Genomic DNA, 24124 nt, shown 5'->3' on the forward strand with positions numbered 1-24124 from the left:
CAGTAATTCATGCTCTCACTAGTTGGAAACACTATCTGCTAGGGGCTGATTTTGTTGTCCAAACAGATCATCAAACCTTGCGATATTTTCTCACACAAACGAAGTTGTCTGAGAAGCACATGCGATGGGCAAACATCTTGTCAATGTTCCATTTTCAGATTGTGCATGTGCAAGGGAAAAAGAACGTGGTGGCTGATGCATTGTCACGAAAGCCCCAAATTTCAGCAGTGTCAATTCCGTAGCATTGTGAACTAGACGAAATGAAGACACAATATGCTGAAGACTCAGATTTTGCAAGGATCTATGACCATCTTGCTGATGGGCAACATCATGAGCACTATATCCTTAAGAATGACTTTCTCATGATGCATGGAAAGTTATGCGTTACTAAACGGTTACGGCCAAAGATTTTGATGGAAAGTCATGCTCCACCTTATGCTGGGAATCGTGGAATTCATGCAACAATGAAAGGGGTTGAGGCATTTTTCTACTGGCCAGCTTTGCGTCAAGATGTTGACACATTTGTAAGATCATGCTTAGTTTGCCAAAAAGTCAAATTTGACAGGCAAAAGCAACCGGGATTGTTGCAGCCATTGCCGATCCCTAACAGGCCATGGGAAAGCATAGCAATGGACTTTATCTTTGATCTTCCAAGAACACAAACAGGTAATGATGGGATTTGGACTATCATTTGTAGGTTCAGTAAGCAAGCCCATTTCATTCCTGTGAGAAAGAAGATAAAGCCAGAACACATGGTCAAGATATTCATGAGCAATATCTTTAAATATCACGGGATGCCTCGGTCAATTGTCAGTGACAGGGATCCACGTATGACGAGTCTTTTCTGAAAGGCATTGTTGGAGAACATGGGCACTACGTTAAAGTTCTCCTCTTAGTTTTATTCACAAACTAATGGACAGTCAGAAGAGGCAAATTCTATTGTCCTAGACCTGCTCAAATGTTATGTGTCAGAGCACAAGGCAACTTGGGAACACCATCTTCCATTGGTTGAATATGCTTACAATAACAATGTGCATACGTCAACAAGTGAAGCACCATTTGAGATAGTGGAAGGAGGGAAGAAAGTCCCGCCCATTTTGTAGACTAAGGACAAGATTTTTGAGGCAGACAAGTGTGTGCAAGATGTGGATGAAACATACAGGAAGATAAAGATTGCTCTTGAGAAGACTCAGGCTAAGCAAAAGAAAGATGCTGATCGTCACCGTCTTTAACTTGTATTTTCACTTGGTGATTGGGTGCTTTTGCGCTTTGAAAAGGCCAGGTTAAGGAAAAGGAAAGGCAAGGAACGTTTGTTTCCTAAGCTCAGTATGCGATATTATCGTCCTTTTCAGATTTCGCAAAAGATCAGCGATGTAGCTTACAGGTTGAAGCTACCAGAAGGTTGGAAAATACATAATGCTTTTCATGTCAGCCTTCTAAGACCTTTTATTGGTGATTTGCCAGAGAATATGCTTGATGAGGAACAACCCAAAGTGGAAGAATTGGATGAGATCCTTGTTCCTGAACAAATATTGGCACATAAAGAAAGAAAGATTAGAGGAAAGGTTGCAAGACGCTATTTCGTGAAGTTCAAGAACTATCCATCGTTGGATGCCAAATGGATGGAAGAGTCTGAATTGGTTGATTCGCCTCAGCTATTGCAATTGTATCTTGAAGCCTTTCAGATGGAATCCACAGTGACTTGATGTATGCTTTTTGGAGCAAGGAAAGAGCATGGTTCATGATGCTCAACAGAGTAGTTAAGCAATTGTATCTACTCTTCCCATACAGAATTTAGCTACAGAATTTTGTGCTCGAGAGAACACTAGAAAACTTCTATGCTTAATATATGTGTCGTAGCCAGATTGGTGGGATTGTTTAATCGTCCAGCGCTACATTTCCATAAGCATGTATATCTTGGATTCCCATCATAGAATATATGTGATATTAGGAGATACCACATGTATTATTGGCATGCAAGCGAGGTCGCTCGCAGTATTTAAAGGGTGGAGTGTGTCACTAGGAGGTGTATTTTTCCTGTTGCCTTCCATAAATAAGTACTGGATATTTCTATTTATTTTTATTTTTACTTGTTTTCCTCGGAACCCTTGAAAAGGTGCAAGTGGACATTGCATGGCCAGTGTGAAACGGCTGCGGCCGAATAGGTTTCTCACAGCGGGAGTCTAAGTCGATCAGTCTGGGACTGGTCGGGCCAGCTAGCACTGAATTCTGATGAGTATGGAAGCCTGTGTGCGCCAAATGAAGTCTGGGCCACTCGAAAAGTCACTTATAACTTTATAAGTCAATGGGAACTAGAGAATTAACTCAAAAGGGGCAAACTCGACACATGGCGGCTCCAGGCAGTTTTGCCACTTCCAGCATGAAGAGGGGGCACCCAATTTGAGAGAGGAGGCTGAATTTTACACTAACTAACCTACAGTGTGTGTGTGTGAGTAGTGGGTGCAGGTCTACAACTTTAATGGAAAGCTTGCCTTCTCCTCTGTCTCATGTAGCACGATGACTTGCTCTCGTGCATCTCTTTCTCCCCTTTGGCACATATGGTAATGCCCACTAGTTGGGCTACTCAGAGAAATATGTACAGTTCTGGGGGTTTATGCGCGTTTGCCAAGGCAAGAGCCTTCTAAACAAGAACCGGATTAGCTAATTGCTAATCCCCCACAGGTATGCACAGTTCCATCGTGAAAGATTGCGAGTTTGGAGAGTTTTCTCGCGTGAAAACTCGTCCAATTCACAGGGGAACTGTCCCATTGCGTGCGGGAGCCCTTGGGACACGCGTAGGCGTGTTCGCTCCGCTAAAAACGATCCAAAACAGGGAATTGCAGCCTACTGTGTTTTTTTGCAGGTTTAGGGTTTCGCACCTAAACTGCAAGGGAACACCAGGGGAGCCTCGTGAGAGCCTTGGGATGCGTGTACAAGCTTTTGGGCACTCGGCAGTGAAAAACAGAGAATTACAGCCCGCTGAATTTCTGTGACAGCTTACTAGAAAGCTTCCAAATAGTGAGGGAATCCGCCCTAGACAGGTGCATTTGACCTACAGGGGTTTTCGCGTCGTTATGCTGCCGAAATCAGGTCGGAAACCTGCGTTTTCAGCCCTCGCCAGGTTTGGACAGCTTTGTGAAAGCTTGTACTAAGCGGTCGAATCGTCTACGTTAAATTGAATAAAGAAATACCGAGAGGGGAACCAGTCTTTGGGGCCTACAGGGTGTCGGTCTCGTGTGCACAGTGACATTCTAGTCGCTAGACGCAACTGTGTTCTCTTTCCTTCTCAGTGCTCTATGTAAAGTTAACAGGTAATTGAAATAGTACCGCCCTCTACGTTGTACATGCCTGTTATACATTTCTCTAGAATCATTTGTGCCAAAAGCATTGCACGATCTTTGCAATAACTCTCTAGTTGTACATGCATCCCAACCAGTGCAATAGACAGACTCACCAAGGTGTAACCTGATCGTCGAGCGTGCAAGCTCATCCAAGTCCTCCCACTCATCGTCAGTCATAGACTCTGGCCTAACATCCATGCCCTGTAGTGGCAACACTTAGCCCAACTGAGTCAACGCATCATGCATACCTGCTTTCCAATGCTCAAAGTTTAAACCATCAAACTTTGTATGGAAAAGCACAAACCTTGACAATGATGTACATGCCAAATCCATGGCGATAACGTGTAACAAGACCGAGCACAAATCGATCAACTGACCATAGCCAAAGCCTGGCTAACTCGTACACCAAGTACTATCACAATACAACATAAGCTGGCATAAGCTGCCTCAGAGAAGTATCAACAAATATGGCGATCAATGTAACGAACAAGTGAGCAAAACCGCTCAAATGATGCCAAAACACCCGCTCTAATCCAAGAGCACTATGTGGTAATCGATGAAACCATCATCAACAATCTTCCTCCTGAAGAGATTACCACATATATGTCAAATGACGGAATCCGGTGAGCAAACACTCTCACAATGCGATGCCAAAACACTATGGCAAAGCAACCACTGAGTGCCACATGCAATCAAAACACGTTTGCAAACCATGCGCATAAACAAATAAACTCGCAAGAAAAATCCGGCAGAGTTTCGCTAGTATTTGGCTATCTAACCATAATAACCATACATGCCATAAATATGCTCAAAACCATAAGCAAATCATGCACAAAATCGGCACTCAAGCATACATGAGCTGCCCCAAAGTCTCAACTCCCTAAACTTGGAAAACAATCCTGTAATCCAAAACACAAAGTGCATCAACAGCACTCTACAAGTGAGGCATATACTAGCACAAACTTGGATGCAAACCAACCAAAATATGGCACAAATTGATTATCAAAACAGCTGAAAATCAACCCACATATGCCATTGCAAGGCGAAGAATATCATCCGCCGAAAAGCGCACATCATGTGCATCCACATGGCAATATAAACGAGCATCAAGCATGTACCAAATGTGTATCAAAGAGCATCCAAATCAGCTGAAAATTCAGCTCACAATCATGCTAAAAATGCTTTCAAATCTCTCTGCAAATCCATGCACCACACTCCTGAAATCTACTTAATTGCACAAGTCAATGCTCATAACCTATGATGAATCCGACTCTCGAATCTTAAGAGTCCACAAGAATGCATACATCCACAAAGTGTTCTCAACGTATGCGCATAACAGGAATTTACAATCAGTTGGCTTTTAATGTTTTGAAGTCATATGTGCATAATCAGCAGTCTCATTGGGAGCTCTATCTCCCTTTGGTTCAAGCAATTTTGAACGATTCTTATTCCTCTGCCATTGGTCGAACTCCGTATGAGACAGCTTTTGGACGTCCGTTCCAATCACTTTAGACTCGCTCGGTCAGTTCAATGCTTGATGCCAATGCTGAAAGTCAATCGTTGGATGAGATTTATGAGAGAGTGAAGCTTTGGCTAAGCAAGGCTCAAGAGTCTTACTCGCAACATGCTAAGAAGCATCGTCAGGATGTTACTATCAAGGAAGGGGATTGGGTTTATTTAAGAATCATGAAGCAACGTCTTAAGAAAGTCGGAAAGAAGTATCGTAAGTTGTCTTTCAGAATGTATGGTCCATTTCCTGTTATTAAAAAGATCAATGAGGTTTTAATGAAATTGCGATTGCCTAACTCATGGTCAATGCACAACGTTTTCCATGTTTCTTAGTTGAAAGTGTTCAAGGGAACACCTCCGAAGGACATTTCCAAAGAAGAAGAGCCCGAGATCATCGATGAAGTTGAAGTCATGGAGCCGGAGCAGGTGTTGTTGCATCGGTTTTGCAACATGATCATCAAGACGACATTCAATACCCATCGTGAGCATTTTACAGTGTATAGAACCCATTTTTCCCAATTATTCATTTTTCACTTATTATTTAATAAGTGACTTTGTTGGAAAACTGACTATATAAGAAACCTAGCGCTAGCCCTTTCTGGCAGAAGAGGCTGCAGAAGTTCCATCAACTTGCAGTGCACCTTCTCAGCAAGACCGGCAGGAGGCCTAGCGTTTCAAGCTAGCAGAGTAGATAGCGTTTTTGGCTACAAATCAGCCTAGTGTTTTCTGCTACACATTCAGCCTAGCCTTTTCAGTAGATAGCAGATCAGCCTTGGCATTTTTGCTACAGATCACCTGGCGTTTTTCAATTGCAGATCTTGCCTAGGTTTTGCAGTTTCCGGCGTCAAATCAGCCCCAGTGCATCTACGTTTTCAGTTTTCAGCACTTAGACACAGCAGATCAGCCCCTAGCCTCGCAAACCTCACCTACCCACAGCAGATCCTCATCGTACCGTCAGATCAGCCAACGTTTTCAGATTCAGTCCGCTGTTCGCAAATTTCAGCACCAACGCTTTCAGCGCATTATCTTCGCGTCGTCGGCCATCGCCGTCTTCGCCGACACAGTGTCAGAATTCAACAGAAAATCAACGTTTTCAGATTTCAGCCTGTCCTTGTCGTCGTCATCATTGTCGTCGACATCGTCGGCAAGTCCATTGCATCTAGACCATTGTACCGCAATCAATAGCATTGACCTCTCTCGCCATAGAGAGGAGGGCCCTTGAAGGAGGATTTGAGAACCGTCTGGTGTCGTACCTCTCTCTCTCTCTCTCTCTCTCTCTCTCTCTCTCTCTCGGCACCTTCATTCACAGTAGAATTCACTTTGTTTGTGATCATTGCACTCTCTCACTAAAGGAACGGAAGGCTCTCCCTTCCATAAGTAAAAGGAACCCTTGAGCAAGTTCGGAGCACTCATCTTGAGCAAAGTCAACATTCACTTCCGCTGCATCTTACATTACAGTAGGGAGCTCTTTGTCACAATGGAAAATTCTCTCTCTCTCTCTCTCTGTCACAAGACGGGCACCACGTGCCAATAGAAAAGAACAGACTGAATTGACTTTTAGCACTTCAATAACAACTGAACTGGAAGAGAGACGACATGCGACACGGAGTGGCGGAATTCCACCCTAGAGAGTATTGGCCCCAAACCTTGGCGCCCTTTTGGTATTTCTTTATATTGCATCAAGACAGTACAAGCCGGTACTCCAGACTCTGCACCTTCTCCAGGAAGCATGCCAGAGAATGAGCCCTAACCTCATATTTAAAGGCCCTTCGCCTGAAAAGCAATTACAGTGAAAAGCCTTCAAACTCAAAAGCATCTGGTCCAAAAGCAAAGCCAAAAAGCTACCAGCGCAATTTACGAAAATCCGTACAACCTGCCACGTCATCAGCCAACGCAAGACTCGAAAATCCGTGCAGCCTGCCATGTCATCGTGCCAACGCAATTTTCGAAAATCTCAATTTTTGCGTGTGTGCGGGTCCTGCTTTATTTTAATCCTTTATGTCACTTGGGGCCCCATCGGACGGGTCCCCCATAAGTTGGTAGGACTTCTTCTATTACTTGTTCTTCTTAGGGTTTAGGCTCCTCGGCTGGCATCTGTAAGTTGACTCCATTCTTTAGGCTTTGACACGTCAGCAGTTTGTTACCTCTCCCCTTCTCGAAAGAGAGTAATCGTCTATGATTACAGCATATCTGCAAAACAACTCAAGTTAGCTCAAAAATTTCCGAGGGACATTCCGAGGGACAATCAGTTTCCTCTTTTTATTAAGGAATTAGCTTCTCCTTTCTGCTCTTTTGATCAAGGAGTTAGCTTCTCCTTTCTGCTCTTTTGATCAAGAAGTTAGCTTCTCCTTTCGTCCAGATCGGAACTCTTGATATTCCGGCGTAGTAAAATTAGCCATCACACCCAGACCATACTGATCTTCCACGAGTGTCTTCATGCACTAAAATTACATACCCAGGCAATCTCATCAATTAGGAATATTCAGTAATTAACACATCACAATGCAACACAAATGCTCACATATGCATGTTACAAGACATAGAAACACAAAGCCGCCGGTGAACACTCCCCCCGCAAATAACCATCCAGGTCCGGGCCATGAGCTGTTCAACGACTCCCTCATCACTCCTCCCGCAAATAACCTAAAAAGGTCCGTGCTATGAGATATAGAGGCCTTTTACACCAAACGCCCCCCAGACCGCAGCCTACGTCGTTTGGAGGTGCTGAGAGTAACCACTACTCAGACTTCTTAATACTCCCCCCGCAAATAACCACAAGGGTCCGGGCCATGAGTATGAACAAGCATTCTCAAACATCATTTCTCACTACTCCACCCGGGAGTAAAATCACCAATCATTGAAACCAGCATTAAAACCAGAGTCAAACATTTCAAATCGGCACCAAGACAGGTTCAAAACAGATACCCAAGTGATCTTAATGGCACCAAGTGATCTTAATGGCTTATGCCCTGTAAGACATGAGCGGTGAAGACGGGAGCGCGCCCGATGCGCAATGAAGTAAGGGTGGGAGTGGCTAATAATCCCGGGTTGGAGAGCGAAGATACCTCAAACAAGTGGCTAATAAGCCCAGGTTGGAGGGCGAAGATACCTCAAACAATAGCTTTGTCTGCTCTTTTGTAGGACCGGTATGCTTTCAGAAAAGCACACGCCTGATGCTCTGATACCACTGTCACAAGACGGGCACCACCTGCCAATAGAAAAGAACAGACTAAACAGACTTTTAGCACTTCAATAACAACTGAACTGGAAGAGAGAGACGACATGAGACACGGAGTGGCGGAATTCCACCCGAGAGAGTATTGGCCCCAAACCTTGGCGCCCCTTTCGGTATTTCTTTATATTGCATCAAGGCAGTACAAGCCAGTACTCCAAACTCTGCACCTTCTCGAGGAAGCATGCCAGAGAATGAGCCCTAACCTCATATTTAAAGGCCCTTCGCCTAAAAAGCAATTATAGTGAAAAGCCTTCAAACTCAAAAGCATCTGGTCCAAAAGCAAAGCCAAAAAGCTGCCAACGCAATTTACGAAAATCCGTACAACCTGCCACGTCATCAGCCAGCGCAAGACACAGAAATCCATACAGCCTGCCACCTCATCATGCCAACGCAATTTTCGGAAATCTCAGTTTTTGCGTGTATGCGGGTCCTGCTTTATTTTAATCCTTTATGTCACTTGGGGCCCCATCGGATGGGGTCCCCATAAGTTGGTAGGACTTCTTCTTCTGTTACTTGTTCTTCTAAGGGTTTAGGCCCCTCGGCTAGCATCTGTAAGTTGGCTTCATTCTTTAGGCTTTGACACGTCACCAGTTTGTTACTCTCTCTCTCTCTCTCTCTCTCTCTCTCTCTCTCTCTCTCTCTCTCTCTCTCTCTCTCTCTCTCTCTCACATTAGAGCTTTATAAACCTTAAGCGACCACCATGTCGGAAGTACGGTAGTTGCTTACAGCAAGGAGCTCTTCGTCACAATGGAAAATTCTCTCTCTCTCTCTCTCTCTCTCTCTCTCTCTCTCTCTCTCTCTCTCTCTGTGTGTGTGTGTGTGTGTGTGTGTGTGTGTGTGTGTGTGTGTGTGTGTGTGTGTTTGTTTAGTTAGTTTCTTTCTTTTTATCCGGACTTTGTATCAGATTCACCATGATGTGACTCTTTGGTCTCATAAGTCATTTTGGCTTTTAGAAGACGTTAAAATTAACATTTCATTTCCTCTCTCTCTCTCTCTCTCTCTCTCTCTCTCTCTCTCTCTCTCTCTCTCTCTCTCTCTCTCTCTCTCTCTCTCTCTCTCTCTCTGTTTGTGGCACAAACAGTGGCTGTATATTGTGTACAAAGAGACCTCTAGAGATGCTCAAATGCCTGTCACCCACAGGATGTACAAGACGGGGAGAACAATGTGACAGCTATTTATACATCAAGGTGGCCTGTATTAAGAATGCAAAATGAACCATTATGGAGATGTGATACCATAACCTCAAAAGAATATGACAAAATAACTAGCAGAGCACCGGACCCTATGTAGGGATCGGTCGATCCACCCATCCACTTTCGTTCTACTACAAATAGAGAGAATTTCACTTCGCCGGGAGCAAACCACAACACCTCCAACCTACCTGAGCCAGACATAAGCTGAGGACGCTACACCTCCCTCCATGAACCCGAGCTCTAAAAGGATCCCAAATACTAGTAGGTGGTAGGGTATCAATACCAACCATACCAGTTTAGGTGCCACACCTCTTCGATGCCCAACATCGGGTGTTTAGCCAAAGCCAAGGCAAAATCCCAGATGCATTAATTGTGTAGGTTGTTCAACCCCCAACGCACTAACTGTGTAGTTATGACTCTCTCTCATGCCATGTGATGCGACCATGGTCAAGTTTGAAAAGGGCTGAAGATCTCGTCCATGTTCGTAGAGAAGAGTACTGACGCTGCTCTGCTGCCCTGGTGGAGGAACCCGCTGAAGTATCCCACTGGCTACAATGAGCGTGTAGCAACTCAATCCAACTAATTGTCAACATGCTGGATGTAGGGTAGACTGTGAGCCAAGAATGTGAGCACGAGCATTCCACATGGTCCCAAGAGTGATGCTACAAATTGTAGTGAAAACTCCATTCCTTTGGGAAAGGTCCAACTAATTACCTATATATGAAATCATCTCTCTCTCTCTCTCTCTCTCTCTCTCTCTCTCTCTCTCTCTCTCTCTCTCTCTCTCTCTCTCTCTCTCTCTCTCTCTCTCTCTCTCTCTCTCTCCATTAGGAAGGAAATGCACGCTAGCGCTGAGAGCTACAGGAACTCCATGTATGAAGACATGATGAGAGAACTAAGGAGAGAGATCCGGGGTATACAGAATGAGGAGATTCAGATCTTGAAAACGGAATTACGAAACCTAATAAAGGCCGCAGTAAATGGAATAGAATGCGTTATGCAAAAGAAACTCGATGAGGCAGTAGCAAGTTTTGAAGCATGGAGAACAAATATGGAAAAGCACATGGGGAAAAAAGATACAATAATCGAGGAGCTAAAAGGAGAACTTGCGGCTTGAAAATCTGCAACTAAGGAGAAGGGAGATGACCAACCTTCGGTGTTGAAGGAGCTCGAGGACATGAAGGATCAGATGAAATCTCTACGGGAAGGAGATGAACAGAAATCAAAAACGGCATCTTCATGGGCGGAACGTCTTTTTAAGACACAAAAAAAGGTTGATGAAGCAGAGAAATGGATTGAGGATGCGGAGAAAGGGAAGGCCCAGATGCTCGAGACCACACCTACCTCCACCATTATTAATATGACCATTGAGGAAGAGCAGAAAAGGAACAATCGGGCTATGCATGTGCGGGTCACAGGAGTCAAAGACAAAGAGAATGTAGATGAAGAAGTGAAGGAACTGCTACAACGCATGGGCATCACAGAGCCTACTCACACAAGTGCATGGAAAGTCGGCAAGAAAGGAATCGATGAGAAGGGAAACATAAAGGATAGGGCACTTATTCTCCGCTTACCGAATATAGAAATAAGGAAAGAATTTCTAAAGAAGAGGCCAACTCTTAAGAAAACCGGTATTTTCCTCGGAGATGACCTTACATTGGCACAAGTGGCACACATGCAAGAGTTGATGCCAGAGATCAGGGCAGCAAGAGAAAAGGGGAAAATCCCCTTTTATAGAGGAGGGAAAGAAGTGGTTCTGGAAAAGCGGTCAGCATGACGGTGCGAAACCTATGGGGCGACGCTCCAAATAGCGGCGTGGAATTGTAATGGATCATATAGGCTAGATGTAGGTGCCTTTGAAGACAGCGTTAGGGACAGAGACATAGTTTTCTACTGAGAGACACACCAAATACCAGGACAGCGTATGCCACATGTGAAGGGTTATTTATGGGAAACAGCTGGTCGACCGGACAAGAGATCTCTACAGGGTAGACGGGGTTTAGGAGGAGTAGCAGTCTTATTTAAAGAGGAGCTGAAACCACTACTACAGATTATCAAGAAAGATGAGCAAGCAAGGTATATGTCGGTGAGAATGAGAGCCGAGACAAGTAGATTTCTATATATCGCTATATGCTACTTCCCTCCAAGTACCTCAGTCTACTCCTCACCTAAAGGACAGTCCCCTTTCTCCATATTGAATAATGACATATGGGAGTTCTCTAGAGATGGAAACATCATTCTCTTAGGAGACTTTAATGCCAAAACGGCCAACTCTCAAGAAGTATTCTATGTTACTTCTGAGGAAATGCTCAGAGAAGTGGATTTATCACACAGGGGGCTTACTAGAAACTCACAGGATAAAGAACACACTGAATATGGGAGACATCTCGTGGAGATGGCAACCACACATGGTTTGGCCATACTTAATGGTCTAGAGAATTTCCCGTTATCTAGGGGATTCACATGCTTCCCGCACAGGCATGGGGCCAATACAGTGGATTATGTCATGACTTCACCAAGCTTTATTTCTAGTATCAAGGACTTTAAGGTGGGACCCAGACCGGTTGGGATTGCAGTGGATCATGCTCTCTTGACCTTATCAATCTCCTTCCAATACAATGCCTCTCAAGTACAAAGGAAGAAGACACACACAAGATATACTTTCACGCCAGAACCTGATTCAGTCTGTGGAAAAGATCTATAATACGATGTGGGCAGCTGAGCCAGTATATACTGTAGAGGAGATTACTTCTCAGTTAACAGAGATCCTACATGGAGCAACACACGAGGCATACCCACATACTCAACCTGATCAGAAGAGGATCTGGGAACATGCCTCAAAACAATTGGTATGACGAGGAATGCAGAGAGACGAGAACCCAGGTCCAAAAAGAGCTTACACTTGGGATCATCACATATAAGCAGTCTCGGATTGCTCTTCGGCGTATAGTACGTCGCAAGAAAAGGGCATTTTTAGCCAAACTGGAGAAGGATTTATATCAGCTCTTCTTGAGTCAGGACTCACATGAGGCCTGGCGCTTATTTCACGAGCACTCACCGCCTCCGACGATTACTTCTCCTGAGATCTGGGGTCAATATGTAACATCATTATATATGGTATCTGGACAGCCTCCATTACCAGATCCGCTAGAGCCATGCCCTGCTACTAGTACTTTCTTTACTACGGAAATGGTGGAAAAAGCCATTGATAAGATGAAGACAAGAAGAGCATATGATCATGATGGTTTAGTAGCAGAACATCTGATCCATGCCAGGGATCTACTTTCAGAAGTCCTTGCTCGTCTGTTTAATCAGGTCATGTGTGAAGGATTACCTGAATCTTGGAAATTATATACTATCGTACCTATTTTCAAGTCAAGGGATCCTATGATAATTGGGAACTACCGTACCATTATGGTAGGTCGCACTTTGACCCGACTGTACGCATCCATTCTTGAACAAAAATTGAGTAGATGGGCAGAGAATGAGGGCATAAGAGCAATAGGACAAGCTGGATTCAGAAGGGGTTATTCCACTTTAGATCATATTCTTACGCTCAGTGCCATTATTGAGGAAGGAAGAGCAAACAGGAGAAGAATGTATTGTTGCTTTGTGGATTTTCGGAAAGCTTTTGATACAGTACCAAGGGCCAGATTGATGCGCAGGATGCAAGAGTTAGGGGTCCCCAAAGAGATTATTTGGGGGATCATGGCCTTATACGGGTCAGTAACTGGTTATGTACGTACTCCAAAAGGGGATTCCGACATTGTTCATTCCACCATTGGAGTAAAGCAGGGATGCCCACTGTCCCCTACTTTATTTGGTATGTACATAGATGAGGTATCAGATTACATTGATAGAGAAGGTGACAGAGGTGCTCAACTTGCAGAGTCATGGATCCCTTTGTTGTTGTATGCAGATGATATTGTATTGATAGCAGAATCACCAGATGGAATGCAGAGGCAGCTAGATACATTACATAAATTCGCAGAGGACAGTGGATTGTCGGTAAACTTGGGTAAAACCAAAGTTATGGTGTTTAACACCACACCGTAGTGGGTTAGGAGATCGGCACCTACATCTGCATATGGCCAGGATACAGTAGAGTACACAGATGCATACACATACCTTGGGGTGGTATTTGCAGGACCAAAGTTTACTCTTAAGCAAGCAGCGGATGCTAGATTATCCAGAGCCTCTACGGCCTTGGGAGGGTTGGAGAGGATGTGTTCACAAGTGCAGTTTGAGGAACCACGAACAAAACTTTGGCTCTTTGATACTGTGGTGGCTTCGGCTATGCTTTATGGGGTCCAGATTTGGGGACCGTCTATGGATCAGGATAATTGGAAGTCAATGGAGAGACCTTTGGTATCTATGATTTCCCGAATGATTAGAGCCAAGGCCTCCGTACCACACACAATTACCTGAGCGGAATTAGCGGCCCCTCTGATAGAAATTGATGCTCTTACCAAATCAGTGTCCTTTATACATGGTTTGTGGGATACAAATAATTGCCGATACACTAGACTGGCCCTCGAATCCTCTCGACAATTAGCAATGAAAGGGGATACATCATGCTGGTATGCGCAACTGTCCTCGTGGTTTCAGAGACACAGGTTCAGTATGGAAATATTACCCCCCTTCCAATACTCTCTTGAGGCTCCATCACTGGCAATTACACGAACGGAGATTAATAAAATCATCCGACAGGATCTTATACAGTTGGATACTAAGAGGACATGGGTAGACCTTACACAAGAATTGGGCACGAAGATGGCCGACTACAATGAAAACTTCCTACAACTATCTGAAGATGGATTTGTGATTCGCCCAAGTTACATGGATACCCACCTGTCTCATGGTTTGAGATGTGCTATTGGTCAGATTCGTACATCCTCACACTAGTTGGAAATTGAATTTGGCAAATTTAGGGGAATCCCACCTGAGAGCAGAATTTGCAAGTTATGTGGAATGGAGCCGGAGACGGAATTACACTATATATGCCACTGCACAATATACTATGAGATACGTGGGCGTTTTCATTGCCTCTTTAAAGAAGGCTTTGGACCTCTAGATAGAATCATGCAATACCAAGATCAAAGATGTTTAGGCTTGTACCTACTGGAACTACATCGGCGCAGGGATAATCTAATGAGAAGACAAAGAGCACTACAGCCTCAGAGGCCGATCACAGATTTCTTCGGATCGAGAGAAGCAAGAGTGGAAGGAGAAGCAAGAGGCCAGCAGCCAGCACAAAGGAGTACCCACATTCACACCAAAGGCACCCTAGTTGACAGAGCGATTGACCTTAGGAAATCGAGACGACCACGACCAAGATGCAGAAGCACACTTCACGGGAGGAGACTACAACAAAGGATTAGAAGCATTCTAGCCAGACACCCAGAATGCTCCTAAGAAGTTTATTTAATACTTTGTATTTAGTTTTTCACATTTATTTTCACACTTTTCACACTTAGTACTTTAGTACTAAGGTACCCAGACATTGTAACAAATTCACCACTTTTGTATCAATTTGGTCTCATAGGTCATTTTGGCCTTTTGAAGGCGTTAATATAACATTTCATTTCTCTCTCTCTCTCATGCATGTCCTCTAGAGACTCACAATGAGCCAGGCTAGATCCTAAGCTATACTAACTAAGATGGATGCTGACCTGTAGCGGTAGCTTATCCACATGGCTCAAGTGCAATGCACACATGATATCACTTGTGTTCGGTCCCTCATGGCATTAGTCTACTTTTGCTTACACCCTACTATCTATAATGTGAAGTTTTAAGATGATTAACGTTATGTTTTATGTTTCTATATGTCAATTGGCTCTTTTGTACTAAAACACCTCGGGCATCCTCTCATGTGAAAGGTCCCTTTGCTGAAGACTAATGTAGGCATGTTGCTAGAATCAAATCACACCTAGATTGCAATACTCCACCTTTCAAATCAAGCTCATTGCATAAGGCAGCAAAATAACAAGTTAAAAAACAAGGAGTACCTGGAGAGTTTTGTAAGTGACTGGAGCGTACAATAAAAACCTACACAATGGGAAATTTAAATCAAATCATGCAGGGAGGGACAGGACACACATACAGAGTAAACAAGTACAGACAGATTGCTTGCTAAATACTATCGTGTAACCTCAGCATGAAAGAGCAAGCAGTCCTGCCACAAAAAGAACAACAAAAATTGAGGCACTCTCGTTTAAGATGCAATGTCCAACTGAGGAAGGCTTTACTTGAAAGAGATGACTTGAATATTATTCACACTAATACAGCCGGCCACCTTAGGCGGCCTCTCTCTCTCCCCCTGGCTTGTTTTTGTTTTGGACTTTAGCTTTCAGGTCGCAGATTGCGACACGTGTAAAGCGCCCCCCCTTCCGCCATATTATGTTAGTAGATTAACACCTTTGAAAGAAAGAAAGAAAAACAAGTGTCATTGACGGCCAAAGTCAGCCAATGAGACAGATAGACGGACATAAGTGTGTTCTTTGGCTCTCCAGGAAAAAGGTACATATATTTAAGTGCTACCAATTTGAATTGTGAGGGTATACGACATGCTCAAAGTGAAGGGATCAACGACCGAGGTTTAATCCGCCATTGAGCAAAAAGTGAGGGTTCCCTTGCATCGCGGCTACCAGTCGAATCCCCGCTGACCTCCTCCTCCACAGAGCTACGACCTATAGATCCCAACTAGTATGTATTGTTGCAATGCATTTGAGGGGGCGCGTATAAACCCCCCCCCCCCCCCCCCCCCCCCTCTTGAACGGTCATTGCACAGCCTAGATTGTGCGTGCCCCCCCAGTATACTCCTCCAACACATTGACTACAAGGCTGAGTCTCACATATAATATATTATAAGACATTTGCTAAAGAGAATTCTCATTACCAAGAAAGCATTGCCCCTTCTTTGCAGATTTTGTGAGCACTCAACCATGAATGCCAAAGAAAAAATGCCCAAGGGAAGTGGAAAGAAACAAGGTCTCACCATCGAGACGGCAATGGATGGCCATAAAACTGTGCAGAGGAAAAGGAATCAACCTACTCAAAGTTTCACGATTATCGCGAGTCATCTCAATGGTCATTTGTAGCACAATCGCCGTTTTTTTCCCATTGTGCCCTTGGTGAGCCCAATGGCAAAAAATTGGCGATTAGGCAACACACGACTGATGAGATGGCAATGAATGACCATGAAACTTTGCAAGGGTAGGGAGAATATCCTACTCCCTATCCTTCTAAAGTTTCATGGCCATTGAAAGTCGTCTTGATGGTCATTAGTGGCACAATCACCACTTTTTTGTCGTTGGGTCCTTGGGGAGCCCAATGGCCAAAAATTTTGCAATTGTGCGACTTTTTAGACAAAGGGAAAGGACCCTAATTTCCACCCTTGCAAAGTCTCATGGCCATCGCAAGTTGTCTCGACTGTGATTAGTGGCACAATCGCTACTTTTTGCCATTGGGTCCTTGGCGAGCCCAATGCCAAAAAAAATGGGCGATTGTGTAGGGCCTGATCAACAAGACGACAACGGATGGCCATGAAACTTTGCAAGGATGGAGAATACACTGCTTATCCTACCTCTACAAAGTTCTATGTCCATCGATTGTCGTCACGATGGTCAATCCCTACACAATCGTCATTTTTTTGCCATTGGGCTCGCCAAGGGCCCACCAACCAAAAAGTTGGTGATTGTGCAACTAATGACCATTGAGACGGCTTATGATGGCAATGAAACTTATCAAGGAAGGGGAGTAGGATGCTTTTCCCACCCCTGCAAAGATTAGGCATTGCTGTTAGAACCCCAGGAGCTAGACTTGGATCCTCCACCCAACCGCCCGTATTTATAGGCTCTTAGCCCTAGGATCCCCTTTCCACATTGCTAGCTGGCCCGTGGCCGGGGTCCGTGACCCCCCTTAGGGTAGGGCTCTGCCCGTAGGACCTCTGTCCTGACATTACTCCCCCCTTTGGAAGAGTTTTCGTCCTCGAAAACACAAGTGGTGGTATCTTCATAAGAACACTAATGTTTTCCACTATGGCATCCCTCATGGATCCAACGGTCTGTTGAATTGGAACCCGGTTCATTGGGAGGTTCAATGAAATCAAGAGTAACATCTTGATTTTCTACATTGTTGTCCCTGTGCAACCGTCTTGGTTAATCGACTCATAATCAAAAGAGCATGAAGGCTCCATTTAGAACTCACTTGACAATGCTAAACGAGTTATCACAACTAAGAGGTGTTTAAATGCATACCCAGGGTTCAGACTTTCTGAAGGTACTGGAATGTGCAATATAACCTCGGCTCATCTTTCCATGAAAGTACTATACTGACATACTCATCAGCAGCAACCAAGTCCTTGACTTACTGTGGTTTCTTGCCAATAGTCAACCTCATCCAAACTGATGATTAAGGTTGATAACTTGAGAATAACAGGCAGAGACTAGAACAAGCCGTAACATGCCTTTCATCATATGAAGCAAACTCCAAACCAGAAAGGTAACCGATCTAGTTGTTTCACTTCTTGCTAACGTATGCACTTAGCATATCCTTTAGCGTGCTTTACTAACGTATGTACTTTGCATATCCTTTAGTACTAAATAGAATGCTTATAAGCTGCCCATCCTATGCGGGATGAATAGCAACAGTAAGAGTGAGGTGCTTTCCCCCAACCACTTACAAACAGTCGCCCACGACTGACGACAAACTATGACTCAATCATTGAGTATCCAGCCATATACTCGATATGGAATGGAGACAACCAACTAGGTTGAAAGCAGATTGGAGTTTCAAGCAGCCAATCACGAACACCCATACTCAGCCATCACCTTGTATGGCAGGGTGTAAACTCATACTAAATCTGCAAGAGAGATTGCCCTGGCAGTGCAAAACATTGCAGAAACAATAATGTCCATGAATTTGCATGCCGCTCCAAATAAATTTGTGTGAAACACTCGGGCCCATAACACCTAGTGTGCATGCATGTAACACAAACATATCCGAACCGCAATTCCATGACGAGACTTTCCACGGTTCGTACGTGAAAGTCTTGCAACAAATTTGGACCATAATAGAATGTGACAACCCGATCACACCTAGGTACCAACCATGAGACATTCTCATGAATATAGCATATTTTGCAACAAAAGTTGGACCATAACAGAATGTGACAACCCAGTCACACCTAGGTACCAACCATGAGACATTCTCATGTACAGAGCATACTTAGCTATATGTAGAAACGACCCTCCGTTAAGGTGGTTTCACAGCACTTGTAATCGTAACAAGTTTGTACTTAGTACCCGACAATTTCTGGCCACTGAAATTGCTCATGATACTGTGTGCTTAAAATGGTCAAATCAATGGATGCGACCAGCACCTAGGGACTTCGTCGCGACACATTGGTAAAAAGTTGGCGCCAATGTCAGTCCAAGAGACTCATATTCTCCACATGTGGAATATGTCTCAATATCAAGAAAAGCGACATACATCAAGTACGAACTGGTACTTGTGTGTGGAGGTAACTGCAAACACTCCACGACAAGAGTGAGAGGGACCCTCATTATCATGCTCCACACTGGCTAAACTGAACTCCTTGAGTTCCTAAACCATGTTGTATCCCATGTGACAACATGTGCCAAATCGAACCCTACAACTAGGTTCGTAACAGCATAAGGTATAGTGGACGCTACGGTCCAAAATACTCTGTTCCAACATGCCCTTGGCATGGCTTTGAAACATTCAAGCGTATTTATACGACTTGCACTGGAAACCGTGGGTGTTCCCTACGCAATCCAACCCCTTTGGTTAACATCTACGTAGTCAAACCCCGTGGTAAGACCCTCTGTAGAAACTGGTCAACTAGCAGGCAACGGTAACCAACATAGTTAACCGTGTACATAATGATTGGAATCAACTCGAAAAGTTGAATTCGTCCGCTACCGTGTGGTAGATTGCGGAATTCTTTCCTTGAAAGTTTAACTGGGAGAGATCAAACTGTGATCCTCAATGCCTATGGGGTGATTTAGCAGTCACCCCCCAGGCCGTACCCCAAACAATATGTCCATAGACACTCCGTAGTGCTATAGAGAGAGCAAGAAATCCACACAAGTGAACTGCCTGGCTCTTGTGGACAGCCATGCTGTCTCAACTGATTGCTGCATCTATACGTCCTTGTAGAGATCAGCTGCTATGAGTTGAAGATTTATCAAAAACTCAACTTGAGTGTCGCACTGAAAACATGTAGTGCAAAAATGACACTGTAAACATCCTGAATGACAAGACCCTTGCTTGTCCATTAACGTCGTTTTATACTTCCCTGGGTAGATCTGTTCACTCTTGAAAACAATCACCCAAAGAATGCCAATAGTTGGATCTTACCCTTAGCCTGACAATGGCTCTTAGCTTGTGTGGCTCATAGCCCTTGTGCAAATTAGAGTTCAATGGACGAACCGATGAAGACTAATTTCAATAGCATCGTAGCCACGTGCTAGCTGAGAGTTAGAGCACCTTGGCTTAGGCTGACTCACGAGCCAAACACGTATCAAAAGCTTCGTAGAAGATTTTCATTATTCCCTTAAAGAGAGAGAACAAGAGAGAAGAAGAGCATGCTGGGCTGCGGAACTTTCCTTGAACGACTATGACGTGTATAGTTGATTTCCATGCTCGTGTGCATCTTATGCCTAACGTGCAGCATATCCTATAAGCATGCAACAAGTCTCTGCTTTGACTCTCTCATTGAGAGAGGTAACAGAAAAACATAACCACATCTTGATCTACCTGCCTTGCAGGGTCCTGATTGTATGAAAATGACTTAGCATTGGCTACTATAACGGTCTCAAGCGTGAGAACCAAAACCATAAGTGCCTTGCACAGAATAAACTGGTAGGGATTCTGTGAGCTGACATTCCCTATTTTGCCAGTTCTCCAAACTTGTGTGCCAAAGCCCTTGATTCCAAATCAATGGTAGTATCTCGGCACAAGGGAGAAGCCGGGCTTCATGTAAAATTGCCAAAGCACTTTGCTTTGCACCATGACAGTAATTGCTAAGTAAAGTGTAAACATGGAAATTCCAAAGGAAATTAAAGCTCGCATAAAGATGGCTCATAGCCAAATCTGTCGTGCGAGAGAAACTTGTCGCATATGGATATACGCTCTCTTGTATCATATACATTCGTCGTATACAAAATGAAATAATTTGTAAACAGTTTGCTAAAGCCTTCCCAAGTTTGTATGCTCATAGCATATGCCAAACGTGGTGAGTCACTATGCAAGATGCATAAATAGAAGCCTTGCTTCACCTAAATCTGGTAGTGCTAATAGCCAACTGAGGTGTCTGTCAATAGCATGACAAAAATAATCGACCTTGTCAAGCAATTTCAAGTGAAATTAACCAGTATTGTGGAGCAAGCATCCTATGTCGGCTTGTAGAAACAGTGACAACGAGTCGGCCATGCCGAACAACTTGCTGCCCTCAACAAATCCAGTAATAGGCCATGCGTGTCACGTTGAAATACTGAAAAACCGGCCCTTGACCCTGCCTTGGAAGCAAAAAGTAACTTGTGATGAGCGTGCTCCATTAAGGTACTCAGGAGAAGCCATGCTTCATATAAGTATGTCTGGCCTCATTGCCAATAAATGTTATTAGCAATCGATGACATAGCAGAAGGAGTCGACCTGCTTGGCATTATGAATGATAGCCGTGATCATTCATTCCATTGCATACGAGAGTTACGAAGCACATGCGCAATAAGTACTCCACTTCATGCTCTCAAGGGCCTTGCCCATTTCACAACCAATGTAGTATCATGTGAGAATTGTAATGCTCTTACTTGCCATGTTTGATTGCCATTGTTCATGACAATCACCACCCCTAGCATTAGTGTCTGCATCACCACATAGTGTGGTTAAATGTTGTATAGGTTGAGAAGCCTTGCTTCTTTGCAAGCCCAAACTCAGGGCTCTTGCCAGTCGCCTTTAAATCGGTCATGCCGATCAACGATTCAACCATGCAAAACAACTTTGCACGCATGAGCCGAATTAGCTACCGGCCTTGCTGTTGCATCAAAGATGAAGCTTGGATACTCGATATGTATAAGTCTGCAAAATAGCATCATATAGAGATTAAGAAATGACTTGGAAGTACGAAAAGACCAACCTGATGAGTATGGCGTTTGTCCGTGTACACGGCAAACATATCCGCCACTCGATCAACAATATCGTCTTTGCCTGGGATCTTTGCCCCTTCGCCAAGCCGAACAATAGCCCTGCTTGTGGGCAGCTCCACAGATTGTTGCTTGCCGTTGGCATGATGCTAGTTCCTTCTTGTCCAACTGAGTATTGTAGATATTGTGTTGCTCGCCTTGCATGGTTGGACAAGTTGATGCCTTGTCAAAATTGCGGCTGGCGTGTCGAATCCATGGTAATGATGTCCGAAGAACCAGAAAATTTGCTGAAGGGAGGCTCGTGTAATATGAAGCCCCTCCTCCTAACCAACTCAAAAATAGTTAGGCTTGGCTTTGCCATGGGTGAACGGCCTCTTCAACACTTAAGTCCTTGGCCCTTGGCCAAGTGTGAAGGTCAACCAAATTAAGCCAGCGATGGCAGTGGCCGCTTGCGCAGGAAAAAAACAGAGAAGACAGCACGCCTTGCCGACTTTGTCTACTGACAATGCTGCAACGGGATGTGTTCCCCATGAGGAGGCGCTCCCGTTGAAACCAGCCATGCAGGTTTTTTTGTAGATCGACACCCTGCTCTATTGTGTGCAAGGGACCGTTCTCGCAATGATTGGAGCCCCTATTCGATGTAGCCCTTAGGGACCTTGCCCACGCCATGGTGGCCTAGCTCCAAGCAGATCGAGAGAGAGAGACCCTTAAAGAGACAGAGAGAGAAAGGGAACATGCAATAATACATGCAAGAAGCAAGCCCCTTCTTCTTCCCTCCTCCATGGCATTCCCCTCCCCTAGCTCTGATACCAATGTTAGAACCCCAAGAGCTAGACTTGGATCCTCCACCTAACCGTGCGTATTTATAGGCTCTTAGCCCTAGGATCCCCTTTCCACATTGCTAGCTGGCCTGTGGCTGGGGTCCGTGTCCCCCCTTAGGGTAGGGCCTTGCCCGTAGGACCCGTGTCCTGAAAATTGCTGCTTAATTGTCATTTTTTTTGCTATTGGGCTTGTCGCCAAGGGCCCAACAACAAAAAATATAAAAATTGTGCCACTAATGATCGTTGAGACGGCTTGCGATGGCCATGAAACTTTGCAAGGACAGGGATTTGGATGCTTATCCTACCCCTGCAAAGTTTCATGGCCTTTCATTGTCGTCTCATCAGTCAGACTCTGCACAATCGTCAGTTTTTGCCATTGAGATTTGGCCAAGGGCAACGGTAATAAAATGGCGATTGTGCCACTAATGAATGTCGAGACTGCTTACAATAGCCATGAAACTTTGCAAGGATGGGAACTAGAGTGCTTCCTCCACCCTTGGAAAGTTCCATGGCCATCTGCTGTCGTGGCATCGCGGTCAGGCCCTACACAATCGGCAATTTTTTTCCATTGAGCTTGTCAAGGGCCCAAGCCCAAAAAAAATGGTGATTGTGTCGTCCTCGACCATCGAAACGGCTTGCGATGGCCATGAAAAGAGCAGGGAGTAGGGTGTTTTTCCCACCCTTGTTAATTTTCAAGGCCATCCATTGTCGTCTCATTAGTCACGCTTTGCACAATCGTCAATTTTTTGCCATTGGGCTCGTCAAGGATCCAACGATGAGAAATTGGTGATGTGTCGTCCCTAACCATTAAAATGGCTTGTAGTGTCCATGAAACTTTGCAAGGTGAGGAGTAGGGTGCTTTCCTACCCGTGCAAAGTTTCATAGCCATCCATTTTTGTCTCGTTGGTGCCATTGAGAACGCCAATGGTCCAAAGGTAAAAAAAATGACGATCGTGCCACTAATGACCATCGAGATGGCTTGCAATAGCCATGAAACTTTGTAGGGGTATGGAGTAGGGTGTTTCTCCCATCTTGCAAAGTTTCATGGCCATCCTTTGTCATCTCATTGTTCAGGCGCTACCTAATCCCCATTTTTTGGCCATTGGGCTCGCCCAAGGGTCCAATGGCGGAAAAAAATGGTGATTGTGTCACTAATGACCGTTGAAACGGCTTGCGATGGCCAAAAAAATTTGCAGGGGTAGAGAGTGCAATACTTCCCTTGTCCGTGCAAAGTTTCATGGCCATCCATTGCACTCTTGTTGGTCAAGCCCTGCATAATCACCAATCTTTTGCCATTGGGTTGGCCAAGGGCCCAACGATAAAAATATATTAGTTTAGGATACTAATGACCATTAAGACGGCTTTCAATGGCCATGAAACTTTGTTTAGGTAGGGAATAGGGTGCTTTCCATAACCTTGCAAAGTTTCATGGCCATCTGTTATCGTCTCCTCAATGAGGCCCTGCAAATCCCCACTTTTTTTCCATTGGGCTCGCTAAGAACAAAAAATTAATGTTTGTGCCATCCCTGACCATTGATACGGCTTGTGATAGCCATCAAACTTTGTAGGGATAAGGAATAGAGTGCTCCCCTACCCTTGCAAAGTTTCAAGGTCACCCGTTCTGATTTTGTTGGTCAGGCCTTGCACAATCGCCAAGTTTTGCCATTAGGCTCGTCAAGGGTCCAACGGCAAAAAAATGGCAATTGTGCCACTAATGACCGTTGAGATAGCTTGCGATAGCCATGAAAGTATGAAGGGATAGGGAGTAGGATGCTTCTTCTACCCATAAAATGTTTTTATAGCCATCTGTTGTTGTCTCATGGTTCAAGCCTTGCACAATAGTCAATTTTTTGACATT

At 44.4% G+C, this 24124-nt stretch overlaps 1 long non-coding RNA gene across 1 annotated transcript in view; it reads right to left on the minus strand.

The window, feature by feature from the left end:
- LOC147462592 (uncharacterized) overlaps positions 1–15557 on the minus strand; it is a 42843-nt gene extending 27286 nt beyond the window's left edge. The window contains exons 1-2 of the long non-coding RNA XR_015190002.1: positions 15430–15557; positions 15287–15326 (exon numbers count right to left, since the gene is read on the minus strand). This is a non-coding gene — a long non-coding RNA (uncharacterized LOC147462592). The remainder of the gene's footprint in view (positions 1–15286; positions 15327–15429) is intronic.
- Between the last annotated feature and the right edge of the window lie 8567 nt (positions 15558–24124).

Source organism: Adiantum capillus-veneris, chromosome 2 (genome assembly GCF_014529385.1).
Source record: "Adiantum capillus-veneris isolate H3 chromosome 2, ASM1452938v2, whole genome shotgun sequence".
In the NCBI taxonomy this organism is placed as follows: Eukaryota; Viridiplantae; Streptophyta; class Polypodiopsida; order Polypodiales; family Pteridaceae; genus Adiantum; species Adiantum capillus-veneris.